This window comes from Tenrec ecaudatus, chromosome 1 (assembly GCF_050624435.1).
Source record: "Tenrec ecaudatus isolate mTenEca1 chromosome 1, mTenEca1.hap1, whole genome shotgun sequence".
In the NCBI taxonomy this organism is placed as follows: domain Eukaryota; kingdom Metazoa; phylum Chordata; class Mammalia; order Afrosoricida; family Tenrecidae; genus Tenrec; species Tenrec ecaudatus.
Window position 1 is genome coordinate 111,890,673 of NC_134530.1, and position 6,682 is coordinate 111,897,354.

Sequence of the window (6,682 nt, forward strand, 5' to 3'; positions counted from 1 at the left end):
CTGAATGAAATTTTCCCTACGTAATCATTATTAAAGTGTTGTATTTGGACTCTGTCGTTGCTATTCTACATTTTTAAAACTTTTCCGAATGGAAAAGTGAAAAGCATTGAGAAGAATAAACCAAGTTCTTCATGTGAACAATCATTTCATGTTGCTACCTTGCAAAAGAAGTGTTTCTGCTACTGATTTACCAGAGACGAGTATAGAACTTTTCATTGTACTTTGCTTTCCTCTGAGGAGGGCAATACGGGCAGCTAACCCAGAGCCCCAGAATGGAGCCTCCAGCTCCAGCAGCCATGGGGTGGTCTAGTCTCATAGCTACCTTCGAATGGTGCTCTGAATTTTAGAAACTCACTTGGTTTCCAAGAGACCAGTTTTTGCATTGTTGGTTTATCTTTTGGTTTCCTTTATTTTTTTCTTTAGTGGACATAATCAGACTAATACAAATGATGTGTGCTCCGTTCTTGTATTTTATAGGTTTTGTGTTTTCTTGTATTTAATAGGTCTTGTGTAGACCTGTGGTCTAGATGATAGAGAGAAATTTCTTTCTTTTTAAAATATGGCACAGGGGCCATGCGAATCTTCCCTGTCTCGTTCCAGCATTAGGACACGTGCTGCCGAAGGAGCACGAGGGAAATTTCTGAAGATGAATTTTCTACCCATGTCTCTGTTACCCACACCAAATAATTGGATGGGACTATGTAAATAGGACCCATTAAAATTAATACAAATAATTGGTCTGTTTCCATCGCTGCCTCCCCACATAGCCAGCTTTAATAAGGCGAGCCACCCCTGAAGCAGAAGCACAGAGAGAAAAGCCAGCACTGTCTCAGGAGCACGTTCCAGATCTCTGTCTGTGCTGGCAGAGCCCAGAGCCACCAGATGTTGTGACGAGGAGACTTAGAGGAACATCACCGAGACTACGGAGTGACCCCTCTTCATCTGCCTGGAGTCTATGGAACAAGGAGACAAAGCAACTGGTGGGCTGGCTTATTGGCCCAGAGGCAGATGCCAAGGGCCCAGTGACTGAGAGGCTGGGGAATCAGAGACAGACGTGGCCACCAAGTGGCTGAGAGACTTGACTGCTGGTTAAGGAGAGGTGTAGCTGGGGACCTGACTGCATCCTTACTGTTTACTGATCCTGAATTATAGTAACCTGTTAAATTCTTCCAAAAGCCCACATAATTTGGAGTATTGTCTGTGAGTTCTGCAATGAGACAGTGACCTCGGCAGAGAAGGTCAGCGCCCTGAGAGGGACCGTTGGTGTCCGCGGAGGAGCAGAAGGACGGGGTGTGGAGGCCGGTCTGACCTCTGCCCCATGGCAACCAGGAAGCCAGAGGAGGTCCGACATGGCCCTCCACAGTCCATCTACACAGGAAGGCTCCCTGGATGACACAAACACTGTCTCCTCAGCATGTAACTGGAGAGGTAGCCAGTCACACCTACCAAGTGGTGCTACCAAAAACAAACACAAAAAAACGGTCCAGAGCAATCTACTTGATTCAAAACAAACAAATAAACCATCGCCATTGATATGATTCTGACTCCGGGCAAAGCAGAACTGCCCCATCGGGTTTCCTGGGTGGTTCTCTTTAGGAACGTAGACAGCCGCATCTTTCCCTCCAGAACAGTTCATTTACTGCTCGGGGCTCCTTCAACCACCAGCGTGGACCCACGAGAACCATCTGTAGCCATTTTACTCTAATACGTGGGGTTGCCATGAATCCAAATTAGTCATTCAACATTCATATTGCCAAAGGTTTCTTGAGAATCTACTCTGTGCTCGGTTCTAAGTTAGGCACTGAATAAACATAATCGTCCCTTAATTCACAGTCATGAAAACATTATATCATCATATGAGTTTCCCAATAGGGTAGTATAGCTCTAGGTAGGGTAATTATCCCCAGACAAGATTGCTCTCTACTTTCAATATAAGTCACTCAAGATCTCAACACCATCAAATTGATTTCAAGCCATAGAGATCTGTGGGATGGAGCAGAACTGCCCCTGTGGGTTTCCAAGTCTATCAATCTTTGTGGGAGTAGAAAGCCTCATTGTTCTCCCTCGGAGCTGCCGGCGGTTTTGAACTGCTGATCTTGAGTCACCAGGGCTCTTTTATTTTTGAAAGATACCTGCTAAATGCATAAATATTTCAAATCCTTTAATCCAATTTGTTTCTGTGTTTTTTACAGAGCTTATTTATAACTCATATATATGTCCAATAATCTATGTTGTCAGGATGACTAGCTTTTTTTAAAAGCTGGGTTTTTGTTAACAGTTTTTCTGACATAAAATTCCCACACCATCCATTTCAGTAGCTCAGTCGCATTCATACGTGTGTGTACCCATCATCACAGTCAATCCCAGAACCTTTCTTCCCTCCTGTTGCCTGTTGTCAGCTCCACATTTCCCAGCAGCCTCAACTGCCAAGTCCAGTTGTTGCCTCTACAGGTTCACCTAAACTTGGTTTCATATACAGAAAAACATGTAAAATCAAGACAAAATGCAACTGGCCTGTGTTAAGCTGAGTTGGCTAGAGAAACAAAACCAGTGGCATTCTTATATGTATCAAAAGGGACTTTATAGGAAAAAGTAATTTCATATCGAGCAGACATCCCAGTCCAGTGCTATTCAAGTCCCTGGGGCAGATGCTAGCAGAGGTCTTCTTCAGACGCATGCAACTGCAGGCCGAAAATGCAGAAAGGTGAAGCAGGGAGCAGGGACATTGCAGGCCAGTGGGGGCACAGGCAAATGGGTCCACGAGTGTCCCACATGGGGCCACTCCTGGAATCAGAGTCCCAGGGAAGTCCCAAGAAGGAGGAAGGAAATGTCAGAGAGAGGAAGGAAATCATCTCACTGCCTCTTGTAGAAAAGGCCTTGCCCCATCATCAGGCATCATCAGGCTGTGACCTGATTGAAAGGTTGGACTCCAAACTACACTTTCTTACAAATTCATAAAATGTAACTATCATATGGCACGCCAGGGACAGAAAACAGAGCAAAACTTCAATTTAAAATAAATTAGAAAATACGAAAACCTGGAGCAATTATACATTCAATCAAAAGAGAGATCAATGATATGGGGTCACATATCGGATCCTTCTGATGTGGTCTACGAATGATGCTGTAAATCTCAAAAGGAAAGGGTCTGGAGTTCTGGTTGTCTATAGTACACATCCTGGGGTACCAAGGGCTGAATCCAATTAGGTCAAAAGTGCCTGATTGGAGACATGATCTTTATTCTCCCATTGTGGTCTATATGCATAATGTTGAGCGTTTTTCCAAATGGCATGCTACAGCTCCCCCCCTTTCCCCCTCCCCACAAACAATGTATCCACCTACAGAAGCATAGTAACCTTATCGGGACAGACATGCCATCGACCCTATTGCCTCTTGACTTGGATTTCCAGTAAGGTTCACTAGCCATCTTGTAGGAGTTCCATTAATTTGGGGGTGACTGTTGAATAACATTATGTGGCAAGGACTGATTGGTCTTTTCCCTCTCTCTGCACCATGGGAAATTAAAAAATGGTTTTGAGATGTACAGATAGGGGATGGTATATAGTTCATAAACTGGAGGCAGGCACCAGGCCTCATGGCCTGGGAAACTGGAATAGAGGTTAGATGACATGAGAACAGAAACCTGCTTTTGTCTAAATGTTTATTTTTATTTATTTATTTTTTGAAAAGCCATTTTTAACCTTTCATTAAACCTCCATGTAGCTTCAAGCCACCGCGACACAGGCCCCCCCCCCCTCCCCTGCCCCAACACCCCTGAATCTTCTCCTCAGCAATTCTGCTGAAGAATTTGGCCTTCATAATGATAGGCTGCTTCGGAAGTTTACCTTCCCCAGAACTTTGTAGTAGCCGGGCCGCACCACATCCATGATGGGAACAGCTCCAGTCTTATTTTTGGCGGCACTGATCCTGGTCTGCCCACTGACCAAGGTCCCTAATTTATCAAGGTTCACAGTTGGGCAGAAGCTCTGGTTCCTCTCCAAGTGGTACTGCCACATACCAACTTTCCCAAAGTCAACCGGATGCTTATTTGTTGAAGTTGATCGTGTGATGATGCATGCCACCAGCATTACCCCGGCCTCCTGGGAGCTTCCACTGCTTGCCTATGAGGCCTTGGCCGTGGCTCACATGGCCCCTAAATTTCCGGGTCTTCCTTAGTCTGGAAGGTATGTCGATGGCCGATACCAAAGAGGGTGTTCATTTTTATAGTAGTGGTTTCATATAATATTGTTACTTAACAGATTGACTAATTTCACTCAGCGTAATGGTTACCAGGTCCATTCGTATCATGAGATGCTTCACGGAATCATCGTCCCTATATTTAGGGATGCATAGTATTCCATTATGTGTAGGTACCAGAGTGTCAGTATCCATCCTTCTACTGTGTTAGGCTGGACTGAGTAGAGAAACAAATTCAGTGACACTCAAATATGTATTAGAAAGAAATTTATAGAATAACATAAGTAATTATTTATCATGGAAGCATCCCAGCCCAGTCGCACTCAAGTCCATAATTCCAATACCAGTTGGTCAGTCCATCTTCCGACTCACCCAGTCAAAGGCAATGCGGCAGGAAGCAGAAAGGTCACAGGCCAGTGGGTGATCAATCATGTGGGTCACGGATGGTGGAAACATGGCAGGGCTCCGGCAGCTCGCATGTCAATGGCAGAGGTCCCAGCAAGCAGGTAGTGAAGGCAGAGGGAGAGAAGGAGGTTTCCAGAACCTTCCTTATGAGAAGGCCAACCCTCCGGGAACAGCATCGTGATGTGCCTGATTCCTCCCCTGCACTTTCATAGACCTTCAAGCTGATGTAAAATCTTCTAATGACCACATCTACCGATAGATGTTTGGGCTGTTTCCAGCTTCTTGCTATTTTGTGAATTGTGCTTCAATAAATATGGGAGAGCATGCATCTGTGTGTGTTCTTTCTTGCACATTCTGGGGACCTTTGCCCAGTAATGGTGTTGCTGAGTCTTACGGGATTTCTTTTCCCAGGTGCTTCAGGTGGTGTCATCTGGCTTTCAACAGTGGTTGTAGATTACCAAGCCCACCAGCAGTGTACAAGAGTTCCAATCTCTCCACACACGCGCCAGCAGTTGTTGTTGCCTTAAAATGAGGCTGTCATTTGGGGTGTAAGATGATATCTCATCTTAGTTTTGATGAGTATTTTTTCCATGTGTTCGTTAGCCATTTGTCATTTTTGGCGAGCTGTTAATGTCTTTTGCCCACTTAAAAAAAATTAAACATTTTATTAGGGACTCATACAACTCTTATCACAATCCATACATACATCAATTGTATAAAACACATCTGTACATGTTTTGCCCTAATCATTTTCAAAGCATTTGCTCTTCACTTAAGCCCTTTGCATCAAGTCCTTTTTACCCCTCTCTCCACGCCCCCCTCCCTCATGAGCCCTTGATAATTTATAAATTATTATTTTGTTATATCTTGCCCTATTCGGCATCTCCATTCACCCCCTTTTCTGTTGTCCGTCCCCCAGGGAGGAGGTCACATGTAGATCCTTGTAATTGGTTCCCTCTTTCCAACCCACTCTCCCTCTACCCTCCCAGTATCACCCCTCACAGCCCTGGTCCTGAAGGTATCATCCACCCTGGATTCCCTGTGCCTCCAGCTTCTATCTGCACCAGTGTACAACCTCTGCTCTATCCAGACTTGCAAGGTAGAATTCAAATCATGGTAATGGGCAGGGAGGAAGCATTTAGGAACTGGAGGAAAGCTGTATTCTTCATCGGTGCTATGTCACACCCAGACTGACTCATCTCCTCCCCTAAACCCCTCTGTGAGGGTATCTCCAGTGGCCGACAAATGGGCTTTGGGTCTCCACTCTGCACTTCACCCTTCATTCACTATGGTAAGATTTTTTTTTTGGATGATGTCTTATACCTGATCCTTTCAACACCTCATGATCGCACACGCTGGTGTGATTCTTCCATGTGGGCTTTGTTGCTTCTGAGCTAGATGGCTGCTTGTTTACCTTCAAGCCTTTAAGACTCCAGACACTATCTCTTTTGATAGCCGGGCACCACCAGCTTTCTTCGCCACATTTACTTATACACCCATTTGTCTTCAGCGATCCTATCATGGAGGTGTGGAACCAATAATATGATTTTTTGTTCTTTGATGCCTGATAACTGACCCTGGTCTGTTGCTAACATTTAAAAAAAAACAATCTGTGGACTTTTAGTTTACTCCTTTGATGAAGCCCATTGGTGTGCATACATGTCTTGTTTTTAGAGACCCCAGTCATCTGGTTTGTTTTTTATTGTGTAAGCTTCCTTTACTATCCTTGATAGTCTGTGGATGCCCTGTGATCGGGTCCTTAGATTTGTCTCAGGTTTTCTCAAGAATGAGCCTTGCAGCTCTGGGGTTCGTATTAGGTCTGTAATCCATCTTGAATTGTGTGTGTGTGTGTGTGTGTGTGTGTGTGTGTGTGTGTGTGTGTGTACATAGGGAAAGATTTACAGCCTGGGGAAACTTCAGAGGCAATTCCAACCTGTCCAGACTGTCACTATGAGTCGGAATTGGCTTGGTGGCACAAAGTTTTGTTTTATTTTATTTTGTTAAGGCCAGAAACACATACCCCTGTGCAATTTAAATTATAAGGTAAAAGTTACAGTGTTATAAAGTCATATAAAAGTAA

General features: G+C 44.4%; 2 pseudogenes; both read right to left on the reverse strand.

Moving 5' to 3' along the window:
• The window catches only part of LOC142433488 (large ribosomal subunit protein uL15-like), a 116,510-nt pseudogene extending 112,310 nt beyond the window's left edge, over positions 1–4,200 (reverse strand).
• Positions 530–629, reverse strand: LOC142438285 (U6 spliceosomal RNA; annotated as a pseudogene).
• Positions 4,201–6,682: the final 2,482 nt, after the last annotated feature.